This window comes from Rhea americana, unplaced genomic scaffold, assembly GCF_003343005.1.
Source record: "Rhea americana isolate MKP2758 unplaced genomic scaffold, rheAme1 scaffold_237, whole genome shotgun sequence".
In the NCBI taxonomy this organism is placed as follows: domain Eukaryota; kingdom Metazoa; phylum Chordata; class Aves; order Rheiformes; family Rheidae; genus Rhea; species Rhea americana.
Window position 1 is genome coordinate 882,076 of NW_028186354.1, and position 27,801 is coordinate 909,876.

Consider the following 27,801-nt stretch of genomic DNA (forward strand, 5'->3'; position numbering starts at 1 on the left):
TCTTTTTTCTTTTTTCTTTTTTCCCTTTGAGGGGGTGGGTGCAGGGAATACACTGCTCATTTGAGTTCAGCAGCTCTGCTTTAAGGTGCCAGGCACCAGCTGCACAGTAAAGCTCCACCTGCGTTATTTTGTCAGGCAGCATAATGCACATATCCTCCTACCAGAACTGAACTCCCCAAATGCGTTTACATTTATTACTCGTGAGTTATTAAAGCTGAAATAAAAACCAATCATGTCAAAGCATCCCTTTTAGTGACCCTGTGGAAAAAAAGGATTTCTTTCCAGTAAAACAGGAGAGGAAGAGAAGACACGAGCTACAAACATCACAGCAGTAACAATCTGCAGTTAACTTCTCATCGATTCTCATGCRGCCAAACCAGTTCATCCAATCTCCTCGTTGCATGACTGCACTTACTAACTATACCTACTTATCGTGCACTTGCTAAAGAAAACGGCACCACAGCCAAGCACTTCAGCAAACGGCGGTTTTGCCTTACCAGCTCCTGACTGCTCCCTGCCACTTTGCAACTTTTACAGTCAAGAGCCTATCTCATACAAAGCCAATGCCTCAGCTCCTGCTCAAGTGTTTAAGAGCACTAGTGGCAAAGATTACATTCCCATGGCACTTGTGCTACATTGTGGCTCTCATACCAGTTTGAGCTTTTTTTTTTTTTTTTTTTTTTGTTTTTTTTTTTTTTCCTTTTCTCTCAAGAACTGCACAGCCAGTGTTGCCCTATCACTGCCTCAGGACACTACATCCTCCATTCCCACACAGCATAAGGCCTGAAAGTCCTTCCAGCACTGTCACTAGAGTGACTCTAACCTCAGCAAAAGTAGGTAACTTAAGGGTGAAAAAGCCCTTCCACCTGGGATGGCGCACCACTGAAGTGACACACATCTACCTAATTTCACTTCTATGCAATAACAACACTGGTACCTTATTAGGCCKCATTCTTTTGTGGCTCTTAACAGGGCACTGCACATCACTATCAATAAATGGGGTATCTTGCTGCTCCTGCTCTATGCACTGCCACAGCTTCTGATAAAGTGATCAATAATGAGACRAGATGAGATGAGAAACGAGAAATTTCTCATCAAAGATGAGAAATGGAAACTGTTTTTTTCTGAAGAAACCCACCAAGGGTCTGGGGAAGCATGGTGAGCGCGGTCTGCTCTGCCTGGCTCCTGCTTTTCACCGTGCACAAACACAACTGTCCGACAAGTGCATTCAAACTTCAGCTATCCAAAAGCAGACATACAGGAACCATACATACAGACCCCCAGGAAATGCCTTTTCTTCCCCCTCCCCTTTAGCTTCCTAAAAATAGCCCTACAGAGAGGAGTGAGGCCTTCAGGGTTTGCTTGTTTCTCTTTTAAACAACTTTGAAAAGATTCCCTCATCCATGGGCTTTTGTTGCTTTCAGCAGCTTCCAGGTCATAAAGCAGAAAATCTACTGACAAAAGAAAGATGACCTGTATCTTGCCTTACCAAGCTGTATCTCATCTTTCTTTTGCTTGCTTATGTAATAAAGGAAAATATTGCACATAAATTGGGATTCAGGAATTACAGATTTTCTTACCGCCTCTTTAGTAGTTTTTGCACAGCACTGGTGAATTCCTTTAAAATCTCCCTCTGCCACATCTTCCCCTTTTTGCAATGCAATTAAGAGTATTTACTGACCTCGCAGGGGAGACATACCACTTCAGTTAATTAAGGCTTGAAAAGACTTTAAAATCACCCAGGGAAGGGCTCTGTAAGAATGCGAAGTGCGTCATAAACTCAGAGAATGACCCAGCAGAGACACAGAGGTCATAGCTGAGGTGAAGTGTGTCAAATAAAGATCCCATTTAAACAGAAATGTTGTAAGCTGAATTACAACTCACTTCCCCATCATACCATAAGTGAGATTTTACAATGAAGTAATCGGGAAGGTAAGATTTTACATGCTAGTTGCTAAACTAGAAAAAATATATTAAAAGGCAATTTGCAATCAGATTTACCTGACACAAACTACTAACTAGAAATATAAATGTTCATGTATTAACTGTTTTAAGCAGTAAAAAGAGACAGCGTGGGCCCACTCATCTGCAATTAAAAAACGCCCCACTACTACTTATCACTGGCTGCTGGCAAATGCCCMTTTAATTTTCAGTGTTAAAAAAGTAATCAGCTGCTTTCAATCCCACAAAACCTGAAAACCACTAGTGAAACAAGAACAGTTTGCATGATCTCAAAAGACAAGGTCTTCCGAACCGCCAGAGGAGTGAACAAAATGCAGAGAGCAGCAGCAGACGTGCGTAAAGGCAGGGGACAGACTGCTGCTTCCCCCACAGCCTCCCGCAAGGCTCGCGCCAGCTTCTGCCAGCTCGGTGTTGCACGTGTGCCGCACCAAAGCCACATACCCACCTTTCGGCTTAAAGGCTTTGCAGATGTCTATCTGCCTAGCCAGTATCACAAGTCAAGTCACAGATCATGGCAAATAATTCAGTCTTTGATGCAATAATTAAACAACAACAGTGACCACAACAGTCGGTGAGAATTCATTCTTGCCTCGAGACTCTTCTGCTAAGCAGGAGGCCGCAAACGCAGCTGGGGCTGGCTACACAGGCAGGGCTGCCAGGCAGAGATCCCCCTGCAGCCCTATCCAGGCTGGGCACAGCATCCTTCAGCAGTGAACACCAGAGCGCGCCTGCACCCATCCCGCYTCCGGAAAGCAGGTCCCCAGAGTATTTCACACAGTTCTTTTGGGTGCCCTTAAACATACCAAGAGTTTGTGCAACTGCTCTGCCCCAAAACCTCACAGCCCCGCTTCTCTCCCCTAACTAACAGTCCTCCCCCCACCACGTTCAAACCTCACGCTGTTGCAGGAACCGRGGAACAGAGATGAGGCACTCACATGGCCGTCCTTCCCATTTTGTCTGGTGACCAACAGGCTATTCAGGGTATCCTAAGTCTTTTACAAAGCAGTTCTCTCAGCAGTGGCATCATACTCTAAAAAAAAGGCCAGACAGTGACTGCTCAAGCTAAAAACTTCTATGATAGAGGATCTCAGCATCTTCTTTTCATTGCTCTACCTCCAGCTTCCTCTGCTCCTGGACAGTGGCCTCCCGGAGGCTGCCTCACCTCTGCCTGCCCCAGCAGCAGGCCCCACTACTTTTCAGCATAGCCTGGAGAGAGGAGAGGAAGGCAAACTGAGCTGCCACAAATGCTACAGGGAAGACGCGCTGCTAGTGCCTCCTGCCCAGGCGATTACCACATATTTTAGAGATACAAACTTGCATCTTGCAAAACGGCAAACACAAATCAGCATTCATTTGTTCCCCTCAGAATGCTACTGCTACTTACATCTGTTAGGCTCTGGTTCAAAATTCGTTAATGCCAGCTACGTGCACTGCTGGTTCACCAGCACACACRCGTTTGGTCTGGGGAAGGAGCACAAGTCAGCTCCTGGAGCAGGACAGCGCGCAGTACAGCCTGGCGGGCTGCAGAAGGGCAGGCGATAATGCGATCCAGCAGGAAGGCTACGGAACTAACCGACCACTATGATGTTTCTGAAAAGCATTTGAATTTGCTTTAAAAATGGCAATTGACCTTTCATTGCTTTTATTGATCCAGTGGTCTACTGACTGCCGCACCTCCACGTCGGAYTCAGTACTTTGTGACCACGAAGTTGATTTACAATCTCTCTGCCAATAACAACCGAGATGAAAAACTGCTTGCAGATCTGAGTAAGTAACGATATTGCAGAGGAGGGAGATATAAAAACTAAGGTATAATCCAATCCCAGAAGAGTGAATTCTACTTATAAACCTCCTTAAATTAAGTTTAAACAAAAACATCTATTCCTTGAAGTTACGCTTCACATTCAAAGCAGCCAAAGTTCTTCTGATTCTAGGTGCCTAAATAAATACATTACGCACACCACTTTTATTAAGGACAGAAATTTCTGTTTCATTTTTAAACATTTATTGCAATCTTTGACTGTGTGGCTAACTCTCATACATTTTAAGCCATTCTGATCCTACATTTTACATTTTAATCCTACCATTTCATTAGTTTTCGGAGTGTGAAGTAATATAGAGACTTCCAAGGCAACTAACCCTCTTTTTATTTTATTTTAAAACAAAGATCTCAATGGCATGTGATGGCAGGATATGGACAAATGGTGACAAAACACACCATAGCTTTGCAMTGGTAATACAACACCACCAGTTCCCTGAAGGTGCAGATGTTCATGCACAGCACTGTTTTTTAGAGTGAGAGGAAATATTTTGGGGTTCAGTCTGATTAACACCRTAAAGTCAATATTTTCTGATTAAAAATCCAGCTTTTTTGCAACACAAATATTCTATGGGGAGTGAACTACGCAAAGATTGAAGCAGAATATAAACCAAGCTGAAGGAACTGGTGGGTGTTGTTAGGTCTTCCACACATCTTCAAAAAACAGCATGAAGCAGTAAGCTAGATGAGTACTATGCGATATTATCCCTATGCATATGACTTTAAAAAATAAACATCCTTTTCTGCTTCTAGCTACCTCATTTTTCACTGGTAAGTGTAAAATGTTAAGTCAGGTATGCATGGACATCTCTCCCATCCACAAAGGCTGGGCTTCTTATTTTTGGGTCCAGGTGAGGCCGCGTTTTTACCCTGCTGCTAGACACACTAGAAGGTGCACTGGTAAAACCAGCTACGTGCAAAGATGAAGAAGTCTTCCAAGAAAAGCCCCAGAAAGCACGTATATAACAACATCCCCATATGCAACTTCAGCTCAGTACCTTTAACAGCAACCAATAACGTCTACCCACAGTCTTTCCCACCTGCACGGCCAGGCAGCTCCCTCAGCATTCTGCATTTTCCCCTTCAGACGTGCTTTCCAGGGAGCCTATCTTACAGGTCACCTCTTGGCCTGTGACAGAGGACAGGGGTGGTTGTGGCCATTAGCAACGGAGCCAGGCTGGTGCACTGCCCCTGTCAACCTYAGGGGACAGGCCTCGCTTGGGCTGGGGTCTGCGTCCGCTGGCACGGCCTGGCGTACACAGCGCTCTGCACCAAACCTCAGGGGACGTACACTGGTACAACCCGCAGCGCGGAGCCCTCCGCTCCGCTCCTAAATCTCAGGCATCTGTGACGAATGGCCTGGAGATACAAGGTTTAACCCCAGCGCTCTGGCATTCAACCAGCAGACRGGAAAACCTCAAGGAGCCTAGAAACTTCATTACGTTTTAATCAACAGTGAAACTCAGGATCACTTCCCTTTCAGGAAGATTCACTTTCAAGGGTGCAGCTCCCACAACAGCGGTCGCATTTTCAAAAGAGGTGAGCACCCACCTGCACACCTGGAAAAGGGAAGGCTATCCRAAGCATTATACACAGAGCAGCTCTTACCAGTCACATTCCTCATGGTTCTGAAAATCCATCACCTGTTTTCACACTTAAATAAGAGATGCATTTTCACAAGGACTGTTTGCAAGAGTAGCTGCTTAGCTCTTTTAAAAAGTTAATACAAAATGATTATAAATGCTCCTCTGCAGGCAGGAACGAACACTGAGAACTTACAGCTTGCAGCATGCACCTCGTAACAAYTCAGTAAGTCCTGTTCTGAAAGAACAAGAAACTGAAGCCCACAGACAGCCTTCAAGTTAATTCCTTAAGTATTACCTGCTACCATCTGACATTCCCAGACAAAAAGAGGTCAATGACTTGAAATAAAGATTTAAGGATTAGAATGAGTTTGGTTTTGTATCAGACTTGGCTTAAGAAGGATGAGCTGGATACATTAAAAAATAAAGTTTAATTAATAAACTACCTCTGGTATAATTAGCTAATGAAGTTCAGGAAAAAAAAAAAAAAAACAATGGAAAACCGTTTTAAGCCATTTGGAGTAACGTAACTGATTTAGAGCTCCATGTTTGCAGCACATGAAAAAAGAAAAACGTTGACAATTTTTTCTTCACCAATAGCTCAGAAACCAGTATTTCTTTGAACTGATGTCTAAATAACTGAACTCAATCCTGACTTCACAGTTTGCTTCTGATCTGTGCTACTGCTATTTACAGCCAGCAGTGGGTATGGCGTGCCGTTCTGATCTGCAATCCGTCCCTTTTTCATCTCTACTAGTATAACGAAGCCAGAAACAAGTCCATCTCCTTGAACTAGGTTTCTGTGTGGTCCGCGAGACTCCACAGACATTAAAGCATGGGTGTGACACCATTTTGGGAGGAGAGGAACTGCCGGGTTATCCACAGAGCAGAGGAAGGGAACTCTGCAATCTCCCCAACTGTCTCCAGCACTGGGGTGCCACCAGAGAYGCCGGGGCACAGGCGCCGTGCCTGACAAGCGGCACGGCATCTGGCCCAGTGACTCCGTTAAAAGGTTTTAGGGCTTGCAGGAAAAGAAGAAGGGATTTTATGYCTACATACTATGCAAGCACATGCTCGCTTCATAGTAATTCCTAGGACCATTATAAGTACCTTCATTTAACCTTGAATCTTGCTAGACCCACATCGTCAAAAAACAGCTCCAGTACTGATATTTAGGGCCCTCCTTAAGCAAGTTAGTTAAGAACAATCTTAGTTTTTCTGAGGTAGGGGAGTTACTCTTTTGCTTCAAGGACCATATATCTTTCTAACTGAGACGGCACAAGAAAAATCAGAATTAGTCAATAAATTTAGTCATGCAAGTTGTCTCCTGTGCCAGGTTGGTTTCAGCACCAGTGAAGAATGTATTAGGACTGTATCAAGTACCCTTTGTGCAAATGAAACCACAGTTCTAAGACATATCGGTGAATATTTCCAAACGTGCTAAAGGTTCAGCTAACTCCCATCAGCATACTGCTCACGTGAACCTTAACCAGTCTTTACATGCTATTGCATCCTCTTTTCCCCTCTCCCAGCTACATCCCCTCTAAGCCTTTCCCTGCTCATTCAGGACACATTGCCAACATCTCCCCCTTTTCTTGAATCACAGAGTTTGCCTGCCTTGATCTGCCAGGACTGGCATGCTCAAGCATTTCACCTTTGCCACTGCCTATAGCTTCATCTTTCCATAGCTCCTCTCATTTGCTGGGTAGCTCTCTGAACCAAACATTTTATTATTTCATCTTTTCAATCTGCCCCTTGCTAACTGGAAGAACTTCTCAGATAATTCCCTCCTMCCTACAGATTCTGCTCCCTAAGGCAGTCCATTGGTCTATGAAATGCTCCAGTGTGCTGCCTATGCCTACAGTATGTGGCTGTGCTCTTTAACTAACACTGATGGAATTACAGCAAAGATTCTCAGGGCAGAAATGGTGTTATCCATTTTGACAAACGTTCCCCTCTTCACAGACCCATAAACAGTTCCTGCACTGTAACGCTATCTAGATTGTGTCTGTACACAAAATTAAACTTAAGCTCAAAGCTGGACAAGCGCAGGATCTCTCTAGAGATTTCTGATACTTGTGGCTAGGGCAGAGACACTGCAAGGACAGCAGAGGGCATGGGAAGCACCATTGCCACTTCTCATTCTGACCAACTCYGCAAGTGCAGACCTGACAAACTTCAGAGTACACAAACAAGACCCAAACCGCAGCGTCTGTCCAGAAGACTTCACTAATGCTACTGCTGGTGGATTGGGCCAGAGGGAGGCAGGGAGTCCTGCCTGCCACAGTAGACATGTGAAGCAGCACACCTGGGACTCCAGCACCAGCAGCACCTACAGTCCGTACGTGCCTGTCCCTTGCCAGCTCAGGACCAAACCCCTTTCACGCTCAAGACATTATAAAACAAACCAGCTGGATCCCCCTCATCCAGGCTTGTTGTAAAACTAAGGAGAGGTCACAGCACTGAAGGCTGAAGAACTTTTCTTTAATTTGATTTTGTTTTTAAACTCTAACACCTCAGGATTTCATGTCCTCCAAGCACTACCTAAGCGAGTCATGAACTACTGCTAACCTGCCTAAGCAGGAGAGCAGAGCCAATGTCATGCTCACCTCAGCAAAGATGGAAAGCACAAACTGGCTGAACGACAGGTAAAGAGATGCAGGATAAAGGTACATAAATAGTAATGAATAAAGCTCAAGCTGACAGGCTCCAACGGACCAGAATTGAGTAATATGACAGTGTCTCAAGCAAGCAGCACTGGGACCTGGGCAGCAAGCCTCCATGGTTTGTCCCTTACAGAGACTGAGAGAAGATCCCAGGCAGAAACTAGAAGTGCTGGCGCTTGCCTAAGACTCCCTGTCCTGATCCGATTCTCTGCCRCCATGCAGAGCAAGTCTCTGAGACYGCATCACATCAACACRACTGACTGCTTATGCCAGCATATTATGAAGATACCTCAAAGCACACAAGAATCCAGGCTGCTAAGACATATATGAAGGTACAACTAGGAATGCATAAATGGAATTTATGGAGACCAATCAGCATTGATCCTTTTGCCTGGTTTGTTACTAACCCATGAAACATTCGGGATAACAAGGGGATGAAAAGCAGGATACAACACCAGCAAACAAACTTCCAGTCAATCTTTATGGCAATTGTTAGGCTGTTGCATTTAATCACCAGAAACAGACTTAACATTTTGATCTGTGCAGACAGTACGGCGTGTCTCGGAAACGTGCCATTTGCGCATGCTTAAATCTTATGATCAGCAGCCAGCAGTTACTGTAACTGATGCTTAAGGCAGGGAAGAAAATCCTCCCTAGTTACCTATGGGCAAAACTCTGCGAGGCTGCCCAGTGCCCCAGGTTTCACATGGGAAAGCCAGCCGGTGCCAGCCTCACTTGCACTGAAGCTGCCYGAAACCAGAGCGAGGGTTTGTGCAGTACCTGGAGGGAAGCACACACACCGCAGACCGCAGGCGGCTGCAATGCGACCCGCGTGCCCAAACCACCTCCTGCYGTCGCACTGACTGCCACGTGCAGGTGGGGGCTCAGAGGCCCCAGTCTGGCCCCAGCTGGATGCACAACACCACACACCAGGTCAAAGAATCGCTTCCTGGGCCCGGTAGGCCTCCACTCACACCGTGAAGCAGGCAGCCAAAACAAAACCAGGAGGTTTATATAGGCGTGATAATAAATTAGCAAAATGTGGCAAAACCCCAGGCAGGATATTTAAATCATTCTCTCCCAGCAGGCAATCCCAGAGGTTGATGTATTGTGGTTAACTTAGACAAAAGTACAGCCTTAAAATTTAATTTTCATAAAGTTTAATGCTATGATAACATTAAGCAAAAGAGACASACTAATCAGAYGTCACTAAAACTTCTGTAATTTAAATTTCAATGAAATCTCATCTATTTCTACTTCTCCRAAATGATCCAACTAATGCATTATACTACTCAGACTGTACAGCTCCAGATTAAGGGAGCTCCATCTACTGAATTCAGGTGATGGATTAATTGAGTGTTCATTTTAATCGCCCCCATTTCAATATCAGTGTTTTGCCTGGCAACTCAGCAATCAGTATTAAAGACTACTTCTGGAGGTAAAAGTCTGGATTTRCCAGAACCAATAACACCAAAACAGCTCATTTAAGTTTTAATATGAAGATTTTTTTTAAATAAGCCTGAAAAGTCATTAAAGAACTTATATAAATAAGACTGACCATTTGCCTTCATTCAGCTTGGCTAAGTTCACACAAAYTGAAGCCAAAAACATGCTGTAGGCGCTCTGCTGGTTTTGTCTGCATTAACGTACGTACAAATGCACGCACCTAACGGGAACAGGGTGAACACTGGACAGTGAYGCCGCTGCCTCACCCCTCATTTCAAATAACCCTAAAGCCTACTGGAGGCAGGGAGCCTGAGCACAGAAGCTCAGAGAGGAGTGCAAGTGCCTGCCCAAAACCATGTATTTCTAAAATACACACATATAGCACGCAGGGCAGGGCTCAGCAATTCAGCRGAGTTCACAGCAATCCAGCAATTACCCTTCTTTTTGTGTTCTACTGAGCAATTTAAGGAAGAGGCACACTTTTGTTTTAAAGTAATGGTATCATAAAGGGAAGAATACCAGCAGTTATTTTAAAACATAACAATGCAGCTAAACTCCTTCAAGGCTTACCCTGAAGTCTGGGTCTGACTCTTAAGTACGGCATTTGAAAACATKGCACAACACAGTTAAAACGGAAGGGTGAGAACACAGGACAGCAAAGCACTGGTCAGCTACCCAGGGTGTATTACATGTGCAACAGTTTTCTTGCCTACTCCCAGCTATCRCTCCAGTGCCTGGTGAAAAGAGTGAGTTCCTGAAAGACCAGCAGGCTGAAATCCTTTCCATCTTCAAAGCACACTGTAAAGAAGCTGTTGCACAGCATCAACTCGTATGAACTGACAAGGAGACAAGCAAGATGCCACTAAAGCCCAGACAGTTTGTCTGCCTGGCAGCACCCAAACAGGCTGTGACTACCGAGCCGAGGGAAATGCGCTTGCTAAGGAAACCGGGAAYAAATCCAAAGCTTCAAGCTCTCACCTGGCACACGCACACGCTCRCAGCAGGGTCAGCACCGCCGCAAGCGCCTCCAGCGTGACAGCCAGCGCCGCCGCAGCGACCCGTGGCCAGCCCTGCCCGTGCTCCTGCTATCTGTTGCTTCGCGGCAGTTTCTCCCATGACTCCATCACCCAGGAATGGCAACCCCCTCGGCTCTYAGCACCCGAGCTGCGGGCGCTGCCCTTCGCCTCAGTCACGCAGGGCTGAGCCGCGCAAGGCCGAGGCAAGGCGAGCGCAYGGGCGCCAGGCACAGACCCTAACCTCCAGGCACCAGCTTCCTTGGAGGGGGACCGACCCGCGTGAGCCAAGCTGAGTCGACCAGAGGTCCCAAGAGCAGCGCACGAGACAGCGTGAAGCCGGAGCGGGGCAGACTTGCGGCCCCGGGAAGGCCAGGCTAGGCGCTACGCGTGCACACAGCTTGCTAGCGCCAGCCCCCTTCCCCAAATATGGGCTAATCAGATCTCTCGCAGCCTGACTTCGAGTCAAAGGCAGGGAGGGTATTTTCTTTTACAAGTTAACAAGGTTAGCAGAGCAGAATGGACTGTAGCTCAGAGGCTACTTACCCAGGCACTGAAAAGGCTTTATTTTAGGGAAAGGAAAAGAAAAAAAAATCCTTCACTCTGGGAAACTAATTTCTTTTTTTGTTGTTGTCATTTRCTAACATGCACAAGATCCTGTAAAATCCCAGAAAAGATTAGGAAACAAGAAGAGACGATTTAAAAGCTGATGGTCAGGACAGGAATTTATGGAATGAAATCTTTAAGGGCAGGAGCGGATACAGAGAGCCAGCTAACGCTTTGGTGCCCTGTATCTGACCAGCTGATTCATTTCATGCACAGACTAAGCATTTTCCATAAGATAATTCCTTTAAAATACCTCGTCTTGATACGTGTTTCTCCGCATCAGCTAGGACTTCTCGGTGTAGCTAGAAGGCTATCGTGTCTCGTCTCGCTGCCTCTTCCAGTGGAGCTCTCACACTCGCGACGCTGCAGCTCCCCAGCCTTACAATCAAGTGGTTTGCTGTCAGAGAACTAAAAATAGTGCTAAATTTTTTTTGCTGAAGCACTTGCTTGAGTGAACATAATGCCACTAAGCCCATGCATTACTGAGCCGTACAGACCCTTAATAAGAAATATAACTCAGACCTTCCTGGAAATAGGGGGTGTGTTTTTTTTTTTTTTTTTTTTTTAAACAAACCTTTTTCTTATTTGAAAGAGAGCATAGAATAAATTCTTTCTGACCACTAGAAGACAAAATGAGTAGAGTATTTTTAAGAATATCCTCAGGGAAAAAGTGAGTCACTTAAGCTGCTTTTCTGATAAAAGAACCCTGGAGGAAGTCTATCTCCCCAGTCAGCAATCTCTACGTYTGTTAGAGACCTACATACCCAACAGAAGTACGAAGTTTTGCCTTTGCTACTGCTGTTTTGTCYTGCTTCTGTTTTTAATGGCTTGAACACTTGCTTCCACTGCAGATTTAGCACTGGCATGGGAAAGTGAGCAAGATTTCATACCCGCTAACGCATTGAGACGACAATTAACAGAAGAGGCTGTCCTGCAGGGCTGTCAACAAGCCCTGAGCAAAAGAGTAAAGTGACCTGTAAAGATGCTGCATGTGACAGTTTATGGCACTGGCTGAGAAGTGCAGAAGGTCTCAGAGGCAATTAATTTTGCAAAGCTTTTCATTACTGCAGCTCAAAAGGAATCACTGAAGACAAAGCTTGCAAATATGTCACTCAAGGTACAGATGTCAGCGCTGCTGCAAATGTACAAGCGCGATCCCAGAAGCATATTTAGATACAAACACTCCAGTCTGTCTGTGCTAGACTCGCGCACGCTCACACCTTTGAACAGAGACCTATGCAGCAAGCGAGCTGACGAACGAGAAGCGCAGGTCATGGCTGGCAATGCTTTGTAGCAATTGTAAAAGATTTGTAAAGCTAAAATCATTCTTTTGGTAGTTGCCTCACTTGTGAATTGGACTCCAGAGAACACTTCACAGCAATGCAGGATTTCTGAGCCAATTCGAAGTCTGATTACTGCACTGTAGATATTAGACTATACAAGTATTAAAACAGATGAGAATTTAGGCTTCATTACATAGTATGCACCAGAGCAAAGCCATGAGAAGGTGATGCCTGTAACTTTAAATTAGTCTGTCCTACATGAAGTCACCATACTTRGTAACTTCATAACTCAGAATGAATTTGCAAGGAAAAATTCACTTCTTCACTTTAATAAWGAAATTGCCACTGCCAGAACCTTTGAAGAGTAGATTCCAGGTTAAAGAAATAGAACACGCACGCACACATACACACATATATAGATACATATATATATATAAGGAAGACTTTAAGATGGAAGTAAGCTCTAAAAAGTTAAAGAAATRCTCAGAACATCAGAGGAAAGAAAATGTTTTAAATATTACTTTCTTTTGCTGATTTTCATATAGCTGCATAGAGGTACAGCTAGCCACAGACCCAGCAGTGCCATCATTCCTGCTCCCCAGCTATTATTTATAGAGAGAAAGAGCATCAACAGAATGCAAAGTTCTCGCTAATTTAGCTTCACTCTGCCATCTGTTACCTCCCATGAGTTGATCCTAATGAAGAACTACTTTAAAAAACATTTGAGGACCAGCTGCACCCAGTAAAGCAAAGTCACCAGAAAAGRTGAACATTGCCCTCCCAGCACCTCATACCTCTGCTAAAAGCTAGATCCTTCTTCTACTGAACCGCTCAACTGGAACGCTGCCATTAATATGAACACAGCCCTGGGTCACAGCCACTTACAGTCATGTTAAGCAAGTATTCCACTCACTATTATTTTTCTTAATGATTCACAACTCACTCTGCCCCATCAGAGAGGTAATGAGAGCGCTACAAACATTAACAGTCCTCCAAGTCTGACCAGCCAGCTTTCTGCAGCTGCCTCCACTGCAGTAAGTGATCTACGGAGCGATATGAATATTCAAGACACAGCCACCGCCTGAGGAGTCAGACGCTGGCTCATGCTAAGTAGGAAAAGAGTGGAAACACACAACTGAGTTTGCCAAGATTTGCAGAAGTTCACTGCTGAACTCAGGACAAGACTGCTACTTGCCACTGCCCTGCAGACAGCTGAATAGCATTGCAAAAAAGGAATTAGAGGCCCATCACTAGAAAAAGTGATGTTAAACCTCTCCCTGCCCCAGAAGAAATTCACTCTGAAGATCTACCTAAATCCCTGATTGTAATCAACCCCACTTAGTGAGGCGACAGGACTACAAGATTAACGCGCTTTGGAGCCAGCCCTCAAGTCTGGCATGAGCAAGAAYGACAGTCACCTCTCGGGTCCTGTACAACATTGGAAGTTGGCAGTACCTGTAACGGAGAGGAAGGGAGCCAATTCTTACTCTGAAATCACAGCTTTTACCTTCTCTTAGATTACTGTAAATAAGTGACCTARATACAGACCAGTGCAACATTCGCTGCTCACCTCTGTTAGTATCTTGCAAAATCCTGAAAGGCTGCACTTCACCAAGAGTCGTCCTAGCTGACAACCAGCAGTCTCGGACAGTGCAAGAGAGCGAGCTGCTCTCCCCCACTGAAATTCACTTCCAAAGAAGCAGGGCTCGTGCAGGAAAGGAACCTCTTTAAAGAGAGATTACTGTCAGGGAGCATGGTATTTTGTCAATGACCTATTCATTCAACCACTTAAACTTCAAATATCCTGTTCAGTCATCATAAAGCAGGAAGTCCTCTCTGAACTCCTCCTCCTCCTATCAGTCCTTAACCATCATTTCATGATCTGGCTTCTAAAACAGCTGGGGAAATTGTGGCTGTTTGACACAAAATCTTGTGCATGTCCAAGCATGTTGCCTGCACAACATCAAGAGAGCTGGCCTGAATCCTGTCTATGTCCAAACCTAAGTGACCCAAAACCAGGCTTCAGAGACCCCTGAAGAAGCCCTGAGAAAAGCTGTGGAGAAAGCCCAGCGAGCAAATCTGCAAAATTAGCAACAACAGAACGCGTTATTTCATGTTGTAAAACGACATTCAAGTCCCCAGGTACATGGACTCTGGAATTTGTAGACTGCTGCTGGTGGTGCAGCAATGGGCTTGCGGTTCCCTATCAGTTTTCTGAATGGGTGGAGATATATATATTTTAGGCATAGGGAATAAGGTAGATACTGTGGGAATATGACTTATGAAAAAGACCACCAAAGGAATATTAATCAGTAGATACACGTAAAAAACATGATATAAAACAAAACACCATATTCTTAAGGATGGACCTTGTAACTGGAGAGGAGAAAGGGAGGTAGACGAATTTACATGACTAATGCCTAAAACCTRTTCAGTGCCAAGATCATAACATTGAGTCTACCCTATCTTGCACTACATGTAAAAGCAAAATAGTGAGCAATGCGCCACTCTCAGCCTCTGTCGAGGATAGAGCTTTTTCACATAGTTCCTAAAACAATGGAGTTCCAGCCCATGACGGAGYACGATTATTCAAACGAAAACTAAGTGCCATTCCTCTGTGTGAATGGTGAACCATACATTTCATCCAAGTACGCAAATACCTTTACAAAGTGCACTACACTGTAAATCAGGCTCTCAACTTCTGAATCTGCTCAATAAAAATTACATGAAAAATAACCTTCTATCATTCCTTCAGTCCATGGCGAGGAAAAGCTCTCTCCCTTGGTTCCCTTCAGCGTCTCCCACTTTAGCTGTTTCTTACACCAGGGAAAATTTGGAGCAATCCTTTGTAAACAGCACGTGTTTCTGTGCCTGCCCCAGCATTGGCCACGGTACTGCAGTTGCGCTGCTGGCCGTCGGTCCCCACCGGGGACACTCAGGCCGGGAACAGCTGTGTGCGTAGGAGGGCCAGGAACAAGGGGAGGGACAGCAAGAGGGGCAACGTAACCAGTTTGGCTGACTGCAGCTCATTGCTTCCAGACCGTTCAACAAGTTTTCCTTTCCCACTGCCTGGCCGAGACAAGGGGAACTGTTTGCTAGAGGTTTCGCTTTCTTCCCAAGCAGGTACACGCTCACCCAGGGCTCTTCATCGCTAGTAATCCATGAAGGGTCTTATCTGACAAAAAAAAATGGTTAGCAGTTTCTGTTGTAAGGTTCAGGGCCTGCTGCTTAAAATATTTGAGTTTTTAACATCCCAATGAAAAGTACTTTATTATTACTGGAGAGATTGTAATGGAGCACACTGGGATTATTCTTAACACTTCATGTGACTTCAGAAAGCAATTTTTGTTCCATTGAGTATGCTTAAATGGGACTCAAGCCTCTCCCTCCCTTYGGTTGCAGCAGTTCAAGGCAGGAATGTCTTCTGAGGTGTCAGCAGCATTACATTCAGGTAGAGAGAGCGCAACACCCAGAAACAYGAATTTTAAGGATCATACAGTAACACACACTGGACTGCAGCAGATCCTGTGTGTTTCCTGGCATATGTTTAATAACATGACCACAAATATATCAAAGAAGAAATTCTCAAACAGGACGCTAATAGTGACAGTACCAATAGAGCAATAAGAAGGAGAAAACTTTAAAAAGCACAACAATCTCAACCTACYTTTTTATTCTCTTAATTAATTGGGTTCTTTGCTAAGACTTCCTAGAGGATGTTGGGATGTCCAGGTTTGGATCTGCATTTTCATGATCATGACCCAATGAAATAATTTCTAATAAAAGAAAAGCTATCAATTGGGCTCTCAAAACCATTAAGAAAGCATTATGATGACAGGCATTACTAGACATCCCTATGAGATGCTGAGCTGTTTTTCTCATTACACTGTTGGATGAAACAGTGCTACACACATTCCACCAGTAGGTGAAGAGTCAGTTACGTGCAGGACCGTAACARTAACTTAAAGAAAATATTAAAAAGATTCCAAGAGATTCCAATCTCAGAAAATAAGAATCTGGCACAAAGATTACTTCCCGTGAGATACAGATGCAGCATCTGGTCTTGCATGTTTTAATAGAGGAATAAATCCGTCCCTGTTCTTGCCTTGCAACTTTGCTGCAGCTCAGTTCCAGTGCAGCTGATATGTTAGAAATGAGTGGGTTTGCATGTGTTTGTGCRCTTTGAGGTTGTTTGTTCTATTCTCAGAGCCCACTGGGATGCTCAAATAAGTCTTGGTATGGCCAATATCTTTTCATGAAAGCTTAAATCAGCTGTACCATACATAAGAAGGGCTCTCAGCTGCACAACCATTTAACTTGCCTGATTACATTTTTGGCTGCAATTCTGCCCTCCAACTCATAGAGGATCCCTCTCCAGGAGCTAGGTCACAGGCAGCAATTACCAAAACACGCTACTTTTTAAAGAACTTATTTCTAAGGGAATCAGGAAAAATGGGAAGGGTTRCTGCAAGTCTAGAGGAAAACCTCAGAAAACAAGTGGTTTTGCTCTTACAATCTGTTAGGAGAATGTCTTTCTTCCTCTTACATGTTTACCACAGTTGAAACTTACAGATCCATATAGACAAATTTSTACCCAAACAGCACTTTAGACATTAACTCACTTCCAGTTTTGATGCTGAAGTAGTACAGTGTTTGCGTGACACATTTGTCTTCCTGACATAAGCAAACATCAGCTGTTATTGTGCTTGGTCTTAAAAAAGATGGCTAAATCAAATGGAGAATTTAGAAAGTTTACATGTGGATTCAAAGTTTATTACACAATTGTGTCAACTTGGAGTCAAGGTACAGCATATGGGATACAGATACCCCAGGATGTTCTCAGAAGTAGTCTGGCACTTGATCTACMTATGCTATAAATACCTTGTTTAAAAAGCAAAGAATGAGCTTTGGTATTTTAGATGATTATGCAAAATCAAGACATTTATGTGCAGAGGAGTAGCCATATGATTGTTTCACCTGTGTTTCCCTCTGCATCCTCAACACGTACTGCTGGTGACAGCAGTTTCATGCTTTCAAATTCAGAAGGAAAGCAGAAAACAGGCAGAGGTTCAGGAGGTGAGAATGCTTTTGAAGTTTAACCATGAAAAATAACACCCTAGGTGAGCCAGGGAAGCACATTACTTGCTTTCTTAAATGGAAAGCAAAATACTTCTCAAATTCTCTACCTTTGGGAAACACAGAGAGCACATCCTACACTGGACAACTGGGCAAACTACCTAAAAATCTCTTCTTAGCCCCTAGAGCTGTCCAGAGAATTTGAAGTGGCACTGCCGATYACACACAAACGTCCCAGCCCGTGAGGCTTTGCCCACATCAGCAGCATGAGCCCTGCGACTCTCCCCGCTCCAAGTTCCGTGAATTACTGACGGAAGTGACTTGCCCTCTGCCTAGGCGGCCTCATGCTGCTCTCTGCACTGGAGAACTCACAGAAGATCCACTGAGAGAGCCCAACCACGGTGAAGAAACACTCACTTCCATCAGAAGTGGTCAGAGCTAAGCCCTAGGCCACATTCAGAGCCCAAGAAACCTTGCATTGCACTAGGAGAGGAGAAAGAAATCCACTTCCTACAGATCACTGAGCTGCAAGGCCACAAACATTTCTGATTCTCTGAGCTCCAGGCACAGCATGAGCCAGGGAGCCGGGGGGGGGAAGCTGCTCACAGCGCCTCACTCCAACTCCACAGAGGCAGGTCTAACTGCCTTYGCAGTTTCCTGCAAGGCACCAGGTTTGTGTCCCAGGAAGCTTTCTAACAGCTCAGGGACACCAGCCACCAGAATGGTGCAGTTCAACAACAATATCCAACAACGCAAATCACGGCTATGAATCAGGGGTTACAAACRCCAAAATCACCTTAAACTCACAAGCCTTTGTCTTGTATCTTAATTAACACACTGCTTTTACATTTGCCTTCTGATTTTGAGCATCTTGACAGTTAACATCTTCAAAATTTCTTCTGAAACCACACAGGCTGGAAACCTTCTTTATTACTTCCACAGTGAAAGATGTGGTTCTCCTGAAAACTGTGATGACAGCCCCCAGAGCTGTAAAAACTCCCCGACCATCACCAAACACCTAGTAATAGCACCAAGGCTGACACCACTCAACATCATGCAAAGAAATGTTCAGTTTGCTAGCTAACTGCAAACTGTTCATAGTCTGCCATCTGCTCCACTATGCTGGTTCAGTGCTGCTACTGCTTATTTTTCATTTTTCCCTTAACACACGCTCTGGTGTCCAGGTTTGTGTTGCTGAACAGAGGCAACAGCCTTTTGCAAGGCGAAATGGCTCCTCCAGCTCAGGATTACATCTCTCCCACCCTCTGCACGAGCAGCTCACCCTGGCCTGTGCAGCCCGCCAGTTAGACAAACCCCTTGACTGCAAGTGTGCACCCTGCTCCCACCTGGTGCCTCTGTGATTTCCTGGCAGTCCCATATTTACTTTAGTGCCTACCACTAGAGCTAGAGTCCTTCCTCTTCAGCATGGCATCAGCTTCTTCGATCAGCCCTCCTCTTCACCAGCAGGGTGCAATGTGACCGACTGCCCTGTCCTCAGCTGCAGCATTTACTGGTGTAAGCAGGTCCTCTGGCAGGCCTGCAGGTTCCTTTGCTGTTCCCTCTGCCATTCTCTCCAAATTAGACACTGATAGCCACAGTTTTGTTGAGAGGATGAAAGTAAGAACAGTTTCCTCAGAAGAGCTTTGTCTTCTTAAACCATCTGTGAGACCTATAAAGGTCCTGAAGAAAACTGACTTACAACTAATTTATAAAATATTAACGATGGACAAATCATACATATGGACCCTAAAAGTTTTCATAAATTACTTACAGTATTAATCCCAAAGGAGACCCATCATAGAGTGTGTAACTCTGTCAAGAAGTCAAACATTCTGTACTTGCCTATAAAGGCAAGTGAGTAAAGCAAGCATTCCTATATCCCAGAGTTTCCAGAAAGGCATAGCAGTGACGGCATAAAAATTAATTGTACACCATTTCCCAACTCACACAGACACTAAGATCAGTTTGTTACTCCAGAAATGTTAACTCAATTGCAAGCTGAATGACAACYGCCTTTCTGTACTCCACACTGCTCTAACTTTGGCAAAAGGGTCAAGGGAAAACACGGCCCAAAGGCAGGAACGCTGCTTGTGTACCCAAAGTACTTTTGTGCAGTTAATAAGTGGAGATAGAAGAGCAGTGAGTAGTCACTCATTTTCCTATCCCTCATAGGTGAGTCCTAAAATAATAAAGGCCTACTGGGTATTAACAACTGTCTTCAGGAGATTAAGGGAAGAATCATTCCTATAGCTAATTCTAACAAAATGTTTTTGAAAAAGGTGTTCTACACCTACACGACGAATATGAGATTATTTCTCACAGCTGTGGTAAGTGGATAAATATTTGTATCCCCTTTTCGCAGATAGCAAAATAAATGTCAGGAGGCAACAGCGACCTATCTTAAAGAAATCTGAGGGACACCATATATAACAGAAATTAAATGCATTCATTCCCCTGACACTACTCACTCCACCACTACTCCTCTACAGCTAACGAGGCTAGAGATAGTAAATTACCTATCTGCTTTGCTCAGGGTAAAGATACGTGTACAAGACAAACTTGTTCTGCGGTGAACAGGGGGATGGCAGTGATCCCATTTCCAGTTTGATTTCTTCAGCTCTGGTATGAGATGGACATCCCCAGGAGTCCCAGAATTTACTGTTCCAGGAAGCCGCCCTACCTAAACAGTCCATGTTTGCCAGCTCTTTTAGCCACAATCTCATGCATGCTGTACAACTTCCAGTGGCTACTCAATAATCCTTAATTTCTTGGTCAGTCCTGACTAGAGAAAAAACAAGATATGAGTATCCTCAAAATGGCAGGATCAAAATGTGTTCAGAGCATACTTCTGTCAGAATTTTTCTAGGCTTTCTGCCAGCACTGAAGGATCTATTTTACACACAAACCGTGACTTGGGGATAGACTCATAGCTCCTATGATATTTATGAGCTTTTTTTACTTTCACAGGGCTTGTTAGGGTATTAAACTATGCTGTGCTTCCATGACATGTGCAGCATGCTCGCGCTCACTATGGTGCACATGGATGGGAACGTAAATGCAGTTCCGCTTCCTCCTTTAGCAAAACAGAACTTGACTTTATATACTGCAATCATCTATTAACCAAGAGTATATGTTTCCATGTTCAGTGTGGTCTTAAACTGTATTTGCAAACATTTTACCACGCTACCTTAAGGAAGAGCCCTCATTTTCCAAGAGGACAAAGCATAATTTCTATTTCCTTTCCCCATGAAACCAGTAATCATGCTCTCTCTAGGTGACCCTGCTGAGCAGGGAGGTTGGACTAGATGATCTCCAGAGGTCCCTTCCAACCTTACTGATTCTGTGATTCTATGAATCTGTACTGAGTGCCAAAAAGCTGAAACATTTTGAAGTCTACTATGTTCTATATAAGTTTGTATCTATTACAAGCATATTAGGAACTTAGGGAAGTAAGCAAAAACAAATACAGCATCGTGCAAAGCATGATCGTTCTCACTACATGAATATACAAACACACACACATACGATCCACAAGTACAAGTACCTACCAAGTCCTGAGTCAGATACTCTGTATGTACCTATATACCCTACACGCTACRGAACAACACTTGAAAATAGCCAGGACTATTAACTGAAGGGCATGTAACAAAGACTTTTCAAATCATCATGGTAATACAATGACAATCAACCTTTGGACAATTCCAACAGTATGATGCACGGGATTATGTCCTGCAAGAAGACTTAAAATAATATCTACTGGAGTAAGAACAATTCAAGAAGCASACATGAATTTCTCATTAATACTACAAATCTAACATGTTCCAAGCTGCAGATGTAAGTTCAGATTCAGAAGCATAAATTTCCCCTTTTGTACACTTTTTAACCCTCTTTCTTGGATTTATAGCTACACCTGGTAGCACATGTTTTTTTCACAGGATGTTCATACTGCTTTCTTTTTAAAGGCTATCCAGACAAAATGTGTAGACGGGTATGGTTTTCCAGCTAGACCACAATACTTCTAAAACCCCAATGTTTTTCCATCTCTTAGATAAACTATAGTCAGGTGCCATCAGCAAATATCTGCATTATTTGACATCCTTTACACAAACCAGAACAACTCAAGGAGTTCTTGCAATTACCGTAATTACAAAAAGAACAACTGTACAAGCAGTGGCATTGAACCAGGGACCTTTAGATTTTCAGTCTAACGCTCTCCCATCTGAGCTACTTCATTTCTGAAACTGTGGCCTCTGCTGACCGATCAATTAGCTGAAGTTTAATTATTTTTAAGTAAATCATTTTTGTATACTATATCATACCTGAAATCTACAGTATCAGTCATGGTTAGCACTAAGCAGCAACGCATTAATAAAGCGAGGCCTAATAAAAATCCACAATCTTAGAATAAAAGTGAAGCAGTTCAGAAATGAGATGCCGCAACATGCACATTGTTACAAATGCATACAGCCAGATACTTTAGCTTAGCAACTCCAGTACTCTCATACCAGTTCATCTTCTTGAAAATAAGTTGGGCACAGCTGAAGCATACCCTAATCCAAAAAGCTGAGGAGAGAATTGCAAATATAACCCTTCCAGATGGCATGATCCTATCAAAGTTTCACATGTCAGTCTGCTCAGTTAATTAAAGGCCTTTCCTCTCTGGTTAATGGCAGGTCTGTGTAACAGAAATGGCACCAGAACAGATGTTAGTGAATTTGTCAAAGCTGCAAGATGATTGCTCTATGGTGTCTTTTGAAGGGCTGCTCTATTTACATTCCCATTGACCTCTCATGTCAAATCTGGTAAATATTACCTCTTCTCTGGCTGCTTTACAAAACAGCGTAAGCCAGATTTCTTGGTGAAAGTCATTTGCTTTGAGAACACACCATAGGACTGTAGGCAGCCTTAAAAAAAAAAAGTTTCATTTTCTTTCACCTTATCAGTTAAGGATTCCCATGAAAAACAGCAGTCACAGCTTGAGAGGAAAGGACAGAAAAAGCTGGAGATGAGCTTGGCTAAGGCAAGAAAAGACCTGTATTATGCTCCACATTTTGTGGTATCAAGAGCATCTATGGCAAAGCGGTACTCGCAGGGACACAGACAAGTCTTGCTATGCACCTTTGCATCGGAAATGGCATGTTCTTCCTGGGCCCGATCGACATGTTCTGCGCAGAGCAGACCTTGACAAGGGAGGGTTGAGGTGCCAGCAGGTTATTGCCTCAGGGACTGAACAACATTAATGAAACACTTTTGAAAACACCACATTACAAAAAGCTCCCCAGCTACCCATGAAGGCAAAATAGTTGCCAGCAACATTACAGAGATGACACAACCCTTCAAAGCAACGTGACCCTGTATCTCACTTACTGAGCTGTTCATCTTAATCGGTAAATCTAGATAATATATTTTAATAGGCAAATATTTTATTTTCCAGATAAGAAAGTTACATTTCCCAAGATTAAAATATGCAATGTATCACAGTGAACAGTTTGATCTGAAAATATTTTTCAAACTCTCAGGGTCTGTTGTGTAATGAAGGGGGCAACGGGCTTTCAAAGAAACAGGCAGGGCTGTCAAGTTGCACAGGAGGCACCATGTCTACATATGACTATAAAAGTGCAGTTCTCTCTGGTACAGCGCGCTGTTGGAAGAAAGACTGTTCCAGGCTGAGCAAGCAAAATTTCCTCATTTTCGCAATTCGGTGCAAAAGCGCTTTAAATCTGATATGCTCCAGGACAATGAGAAGAACTATAGTATACGAAACCAGCGTTAATAGAGATATTAATTGTCTTCCACTGGAGCTGCTCAGAGCGCGTGCCAAACTGAGTTACCATCACTTCAGCTTATCAATGTGTAAATTTAAACCATTAGGCTCATTTCATTTCACATACTAAGAGAGTGGAAGAGACTGAAAAATAAAAGTGCATATTAAACTGACTCATATACTCCCGATGTCAAGTTACGCATTACATCACTGAAAAAGGTGCAAAAGGAAGAGGGAAAAGTTAAACTGATAGGGATGATCTGCATCTTCTAACATCCTAAATCCTGCAAAACACTGATACAATTACAGTACAACTTCTCTTTCTGCTTTACACCCACTTTGGGGCATTGCATTGCTCCTCTTTAGCTGAAAAGAGGTAAACCCACAAGTCACTTCAAATTATCCAAATACACACTCATACAGGTTCCTTCTAAAGTTCAACCACCTTCTCTCATGCTTGGGTTTTAAGACATCTGTTGTCATCCAGGCTGCCTAAGCATGGCTCTGGCCTGCCCTCATTTCACTGCCCCATGTTTGCTATGGCCCAGAATACAGAGAAAGAGAAAATGAACTACAAGAGCATTAAGGATTCATACAGAGAAGCACGTAATAGATGTCTTCAAAAGCTGGAAGAGAAAAAGGCTTTTTTTGGTCCCGAAAACAGCTTCATCATGAGGGAGTCCTGAGATGGGTTGTTCATAAGATAAGAAGAGGATAGGACAGGACAGTAGGATAAAACGGGAAGGTGCAGGATCGAGAGGTTGGCCCAACCCTGCTCTGTTGCTCTAAGGGAGCAAGTCAGTGCTTCAAACTTCTGCTGGGCTTTTACAGACTGCTAGTTCCTCTGCAACCAGAAATGCCTCTAGCATGTGCTAACTGTACAGTAACTTATTCCAGTTAAAGCTAATGCAGTCAGAACCCATACAGAGGAAATGAAGATAAAGTACTTTCCCTGCTGAATTAAAGACTGGTTATTGCCTCAGTATAACTTAACCAGCAATTATTGTTTGCTTATTTAGCATTTATTCTTAGCTACTTCAAGATAAAAATCCAATTGTACTTGCTCCTTAAAAAAGACTGAGTAGCTACCCTGAATAATACAGAAAAATAGAAGGCAAAACTCAGGTAATGCTCAGATGCCCATATCTCTGTTACAGCTAGTAAATTATCACTGTTTTAAAATTTTATTGACCACAACTATATACTACTATCTCAGAAAACTGATAYGCTGTGCAACCATTTATTTTCTAATTGCTTTTTAGAATAAATAAGTATAAACATTTCACAAACCACATGTTTTGAGAAACAGTGTTGAGCAATCACTAATGTAATCTTCTTCCATTTTAATGGGATTTCTATTTGCATTATGGGCAGACGGATCACTTGATTAGCATCCATCTGCAGTAGGTGGCATGATATCCACAATTTGGTTCCATGTACAGCTTGTTCTTAAAAAAATGTACTAAAGCTATTGCTTGTTTGCTAATTTCCAGCTTTGATAAATTCTGGCTTGATGCTGAAATCATCATTTGAATGAATCTTTTTCTGTTAACAGAGGGATTAACCTCCTGGGAAATAGTTGTGCAGTGATTTCTTTGAGTTATACAGTATACAACTGGGAGTAATAAAGGATGATGTGAACGTGAGGAATACTACATTTCAGTGCAGTCCTCAAACGTAGCTGTAACTAACCTGACCTCTGATAACCACAGCCTTGTTTTCATCTCCTTTGGGGTAGGCCAACACCTCAGGGAAGCGCTGGGACGTCCCTCAGTAGTTCTAAACCCAGCTGTAACTTCACCCAAAATGCTGGGCCTGAACGGGCGCAATCAAAGCAGCACCGTGTGTCCCGGGAGGGCCAAGCTTCGTGTGGAGGCAGCCGGGGACAGGCACCCCCACGCCTCGCAGGACCCGGCAGCCCCCAAGGGAGGGGGGCAAAAAGCACCTTGTCAAGCAGAAACACCCCGAAACACACAGAAGCACCCCGCCGCTGGCCCTCCCCGCTCGGCAAACACGTCCTTCTTCCTTCTCCAGTATTACCACCTCGCACAACTCAATACACTCTGGGTGACCCGCCAGGGCTGGTGCTGCTTTTATATGGGATTACCCGACTCCCTGCAAGTCCCTCCCCAGCCTATTATTGTCAGGACATCTAAACCACCTTCTCTGTTGTGCTGGACAAGGGAAGGAAATAAAATACACTCACGAACTTGATACTCTTGTCACTACTTCAACATGTACTCAGTTAATTGGCATTAGTGAGGGGTTTGTGTTTTTTTAAAAAATCATAAATTCACTTAAAAAGTTTCTTCATCTTCGCATCCACTAGAGGAAAGACTTCCAGTAGCAGTTTAGAAAACTGAAGTTGATCCCATTTAGTTTAAGCAAAAAGAAACCACAACCTAATAGGGTATTGAGTGATCTCTCAGGGAGGTCCTGCTTTACTTCACAGAAAGACCAAGCACATCCCCATGCTATTGTTTTCCTCTGAAATAATTCAGATCAATTTTCCTAAATTTCTACTGGCCTTGGTACACATGCTCTGGAGAAGCAAGACATCTATTACACCTTGGTTTTCAGAGGCTACTCATCTGTGCAGTGATCTGTTTACGCAGTCAAATTACTTGGTCACCACTAGGCTACTGGATTTTCTGTATGTATTTCTATACGTAACAATGTGAATGTGAAGAAATTATCACCTAAATTAGCATCTATTGTTATTAAAATCACTCATTTGGCAAGACTCTTCTTATAAAAGTAACATCTGCTCTTAAGATTAAAAGTACGTTTAAATGTCCAGGTAGCCTTTTAAATTTTCTATTGTCACGAATACTTACATTTTTTAGAATTTCAGCCAAAGATGCTCTGTGAAGGTAATTTTCCCAGGGTGTCAGCACACTTGGGTTGCACATGATGGTCATAACAATTTYGTAACTGTAAATGTTTCCATTATGATTTTTTGAAGAGCTATGGAAATATTTTTACTCCTGCTAGGTTTTGAAGAAAAAGGCACACCTCCAAAGTAAACAAAAGAAACAAAAGAGGAACTGTGTTCATGCTGACATTCTCCTTCCAAGTTAACAGTCTGCATATGAAGAATATTCTTCACAGATGGGAGAGCAGACCTCTCAATGGTCAACAAAAATAAAAATAAGTAAGCACGAAAAGAAACAAGATGGAAAACATTCAAGCAAACAGCCTCAATTCATTTTTTTATGACATAAGATTCATTACTTTCACAGATGCAGTTTTGATAGCTTTGACCTCAAGATTCAGTAATTTTACTGGAAAGAATTTTTAACAATCAAATCATGGGAACTGCTGGATTTGCTGCAGTTAGGCATGGGAAAAGATGGCATACTTTACCGTAACAGGGAGTTCAAGGTATTCCACTGATCTTGCTAAAATTATTCTTAAAAAAAAWTTTTTTTTTTACATCGAACCTCTAGCAAATGGAAGACACTCAAGAAATAGAAAGCTTGTTTTTTCCTCTTTTTGGAGAGATATGCAACTCTAGACTCTAGAAAATGTTTGCCAACTGCCCGTCATAACCCACAAACCAACCTTCACAACGGAGAGTGCACTGGCTCTTCAGTTATGTCCAGTCCCTGCTTGTCAGCTCATCCACCAAACACTGGGCTACCTGGGTCTTCACTCCCATTCAGATTCATGAAGGCCTAAGTTTTGTTTACGAAGAAAAAAAAACTCACCCACCCCTCTCTTTTTCCTTCTACATACAATACCAGATGCATGTATAACCCCAATAATATACTTTGTTTTATACTTACTATTATCTGCAAATATTAAGTGTGCCATCACTGATTCGCCTCTTCCATACAGACAATCTGATTTTATTCAATTAAGTGATAAAAGATGAAAGCTAAATACACAACTACGCATGGAACTGTTGGTTCCTCTCACTTCTCAGATGCAATACTCACATTACAAATGCTTTTTTACTACAAAGCAAAACATAAGGGGGCTTCTAATAGGTTAGTATGCCTGTGCCATGCAAGGATAACAACAGCAGGGAACAGAGGATGACACGGCTTTTCACATCAGCTAGAAAACAGAATATAGCCTCAACTCTCCAGAGGGTTTACAGCCTGGTTTCTAGAACTTGCTGAAGACCATGCTCCCATACTGTTGCAGCTGCTGCTCCCTGTGCCAGCTCAATGAAAGCATCTGGCACTGTAATAGTATGTTTGTGTTACATCTATCCAGCTGCACGCCTTCAGCTTCCTTCGATTACTTTGACTTTAAGTGAAAACCACCATAGCTCCTCTGATAAATCCCTGAGCTAGAAATCCATAAAACTGCACTAAAACAGCATCAACATCAGCAATCTTGGGATTTTCCCAAGAAACATCTACTCAATCAAGTGGGCCAATGTAACTCAGAAAACAGAGACCAGTGAAAGCCTCTTAAGAAGTGCAAGGAACAAGACAGAACTCTAGCTTCAATGTGCACATGCAGTAACTGCTTCTAATCTCCAAGTGTTTGATTAGCTGAAATGACAACAAGCTGCATTTTCCCAGGTGGTATTTGTGACTGAAGCTTAATGAACCAGCACTGATTCAAAA

At 43.3% G+C, this 27,801-nt stretch overlaps 1 protein-coding gene across 4 annotated transcripts in view; it reads right to left on the reverse strand.

Annotated features, from left to right (window-relative positions):
- The window catches only part of ARHGAP24 (Rho GTPase activating protein 24), a 239,361-nt gene that overhangs the window by 91,056 nt on the left and 120,504 nt on the right, over positions 1-27,801 (reverse strand). The window contains exon 1 of one of the 4 annotated variants that reach the window (XM_085306287.1): positions 11,349-11,483. The exons of 2 other annotated variants lie outside the window; for them this stretch is intronic. The gene's annotated coding sequence lies outside the window, so the exon portion shown is untranslated. Of the gene's footprint in view, positions 1-10,454; positions 10,773-11,348; positions 11,484-27,801 lie in introns of those variants that run through there. One more of the 4 variants, XM_085306290.1, reaches the window with a different exon arrangement.